Raw genomic sequence first — 4,290 nt, 5'->3', positions numbered from 1 at the left:
TTTGAATGCAATCTTACAAAACATGACGTAATTGATCAGGACACGTATTCTTTCTCTCCAAGTGGTATACGTGACTCGAACAACGCATGTAACAACATGAAATCACTCGTCTTGAGCCCGTATGGGACAAATCGGCGTTTGTTTTGCAAACCTGTCATCGCTAACCCAAAACAAAGCGTTCCCTCTTATCTCAACTGATGACAATTGAAATGAAACAAGCCCTGGTGGACACACACACGTGTTCACATACTACGCTTTTACCAAGAAAGATATTCGTTCTAAATTACGTTACTATTAAAATTATAATAACAATTCTAAATTACGCTATCAAGTTACTTAATCAAGTTCTTTTGAGATCTGATGCCAAACTAAATATGACACTTCAACAACCATTATCATTAAACATAACACATGAAAAAAGTAAACATGTCAAAATTATAGGAGGATATACGTATTACAAGGCAACATCATGAAAATATATATATATATATATATATATATATATATATATATATATATATATATATATATATATATATATATATATATATATATATATATATATATATATATATAATGGGACAGTGACGTCAATGATTCCCCTTAAATGTCGAAGTATCTCAAGAGCTTTCATCTCCGTGTTTCTCCCTCTTTTCTCATCAAATTACAAATTTATTTCTATTGCTCTTCGTGGTAAGCTCGATTCTTTTGCCTTTCTGTACCTGAATTTAGTAGTTTTGAATTCGCAGTCATCTTTTCTTGTTTTTCCTTGGGAAAGTAAAGTTTAGAGAAATTAGCGAATATAGCTGCCATGTTTTTAACTGAATTAAATGTCTCAAGTCACAGGAATGACACTAATGATTAAACTTGCGGCAAAAATTCACACAAAATTAGCAGTGGTAAAAATAACAAAAACTTACCGCTTTAGCAACTACAATATACACTCTCTCTCTCTCTCTCTCTCTCTCTCTCTCTCTCTCTCTCTCTCTCTCTCTCTCTGAGGAGAAGAAGAAGAAGACCGTTTGTAAACAAGCTTTGTGTGAAGCTCTATATAATGAGTTTTTGTGCAAGTTCTAGTGATACTACACCTTTCACCGTGTTATATAAGTTACAGTAAGACTCAGTGACCATTTTAGTAACAACAGTGTGTATATAGGATTTTTTTTATACTGGTCTGTAGTTACGATATAAAAACTCTTACCCGTGGCATACCCACTCGGTCAGCGGCGCCTCAGTTCGCTCATGCGCAGTGTATGTGTGATGTCACTATTGTGACGTGAAAAGGCTGCTGCTTCACTAATGGATTACCGGACCAGCCTCTGTTTCTGAGGTTGAAAATGATCTGCACCTGACTGATGATGAGGATGCAGATATGACTCATTGGCCACCACTCACACAATCTCTTCCTCATAAGCCCTCCAGTACTGTTGCTAATACCCCCATGAAGCGCCCAGTGGATTATGGGTCAGATACTAGCAGTGCTCCACAGTCTCCTGCTGCTAAAACATCCAAATGTCAAGAGTTTTTCACTAGACAAAAGAGTGATGTCACTCTGCCTCACCCCCCTACACGACTTGCTTCCTCTGCTACCCCAGCTTTTGCTCCCGTGATGAATATGTTAGGTTGGTCTTCAAAGAAAATTTGAGCACTGACACTAAACTACGATGGCTGACTGAAGTAAACAGAACCTTCAATCTTGATAAGGAGCTGGCAGAGGTGAAGATGTCTGCTATCACATCTAAATTTGTATATATTGCAAGGAGTCGTGAGGACATCATTGGCAGGGTGAAGGGTGGTGAATTTCTGTCCATAAGCCTGGATATTCAAGATTCAATAGACAGACCCCGTAAGTATTTAACATATCTCATTACTCGTTACCCTATTGAAGCAGACCCTAACCTTGCTAAGGAACTGCCTGGTGTATACAGTGCACGAAGATTTCTTCAAAATGGGAACCCTATTAATCGCATTGTCATCACATGGAGTCTACTAGAACCACCACCATCTGTTTATGAGTTTTCCTTCCTCCCTTGCCTCCCTCCTTGTGAATTTCGCAGGATGAAGGATGATCAGCCCAACTGTTTCAACTGCTGGGGTACTGGCCATATCTCCCCGATATTGCTCTGCCTCACCTAAGTGTGCCTGGTGTGCTGCAGCCCATTCCACACGCACCTGTCCATACCGTAAACCTGTTACTGATGCTTCCACCTCATTGTCAGAATCATCATCAACTCCAGAGACTGTGCATTGGAAATGCCCTCGTTGTGGTAAAGCAGGAGTTAATGTTTGGCATGGATGCTCCAGACGGTCGCGCGCTGCCACGCAGTCACTTCCACTGACACCACCACCACAACCAGTGTCAACCTCCTCGTTATGCCCTCCTGAATCAGCTGAAATTTCAAAACTTCGTAAGGCTGTTGCTGCATTGGAATCGCACTGTACAGCACTAACGACACGCTTTGATGCTATTGATGCACGCTTCGATAGCTTGATCGTTCAGCAGGCTACCACTGCAAGTAACCTCGACACACTAGTCAAGGCACAACAAGTTCTCATAACCTCTGTTGCCTCACTTACTGAGAAGCTAGATACTGTTGCCTCTTGTCTTGAAAGGGTCAGTGGCCTCATGCCAGCTCAGCCTCCTACACTTGGTGCACCATCTAACAGTGCTGCTTCTCCGGTACATGCTCGACCTGTCTCTCGCAGCGTTAAGGGTAAACCTCGCTAGACTCATGCAACTACATGTCCTTTCATGGAATGCCCTTGGAATTAGACAATTCTCCAGACTCACTGCACTCAGGACATATGTTTATCGCCATCACCCACAAGTAATATTTATTCAAGAAGCCTTCCTGGCGGTGCTCAGCCAGGTGATGAAGCTCCAACACTCTCCGGTTATGTTTCATATGTACATCATGTCAGGAATGGTCTTATTACTTACATCCACTCTACTCTCCCTCATCAACTCCTTCGCTCATCAGCAGATATTAACATGACCTTCCAACTTTTTCAGGTTAAGATAGGTGATGGTCATATTCGATTATGCAATGTTTACTCTGCCCCTGGCTTAATTAACCTCTCAGCACTTCCTACACCTACAAACCTTGGCATGATCTACATGGGTGATTTCAATGCCAGACACCCAGATCTTGGTGATGTCTCTCCGATTTCCAACCGCAGTGGAGTTCCTCTGCTCAACTACATCCATCGTTACCATTTAACCCGCTGGGATACAGGTGGTGCCACACACATCCGGGGGGGCACTCTTGATCATATCCTTACATCTGGGCTCGTGGCATCACATGTCTCCTGTCATTCTGTTCCTTCGCTCTTTTCTGACCACGTTGCCTTATGTCTACAGTACGCAATACAGACTCATCCAAGTGACCCCTATCATCGTACCCGCATCACCATTCCACCCAAGTACTGCCCAACATATGTTTCATACATCTCCTCTGTCCTACCTACTTTTGATAAACACTCTCCAGAACACCTGTATAATTCTTTGGTAAAAGCTACCCATGACTTCTATCAACTATATATTGTCAGACCTCACATTAAAAGTCATCTTGTTGCCCATGCGTGGACCTTGGATCAACGCATTATGCAAGCAGAGAGAGTTGCGGCCGATGCTGGCCTTGCCTTTCAGACACAACCGACACCCAATCATCTACTTCAATATCAGCAGGCGAGGGATGATTTAGTTGCTCTCAGAAGTGTGTCTACACTGAGTCATGGTATAAATATGCTGACCTAATTAACCACCAGACTAGCGTTGGGACCATGTGGCATCTCATCGAAAGGACTGTCAAAAAAAACCACATGTGCACTTCATCACAGTCCACAAGCATATGCCCAGGATCTCATCACTACTTGGTCAACCCAGTCACGGTCCAGTAATCTCCCTGTACAAATCCAAGAAGCACTTTCTTCCCAGAGCAACTTACGCAACCTTCGACTGATGGCTGCGTTGTTGGAATCAGACGAGGAGGACAAAGAGCTGATCACCGAGGATGAGCTGCGACGCGCTGTTATGGGAAATAAGAATTCTGCTCCTGGAGATGATGGCCTTACTTATCAAGTGCTTCGTCTCCTCCAGAAGGTTCCTGGAAATCCTCTTCTACAATTGTATAATCTTTGCTACCAACATGGATATGTACCTGCTGCCTGGATCATTAGCACAATTATTCCTATCCCAAAGCCTGGAACTGATAAATACCGGCCTATCTCCCTCACCTCATGTTTTAGTAAAGTGTTTGAGCGTATATTACTAACCAGGCTAATGCACCG

This window comes from Macrobrachium rosenbergii, chromosome 8, assembly GCF_040412425.1.
Source record: "Macrobrachium rosenbergii isolate ZJJX-2024 chromosome 8, ASM4041242v1, whole genome shotgun sequence".
NCBI classification, from domain to species: Eukaryota; Metazoa; Arthropoda; class Malacostraca; order Decapoda; family Palaemonidae; genus Macrobrachium; species Macrobrachium rosenbergii.
The sequence above is the reverse complement of the archived record's forward strand: the minus strand, read 5'-3'. Positions refer to the sequence as shown.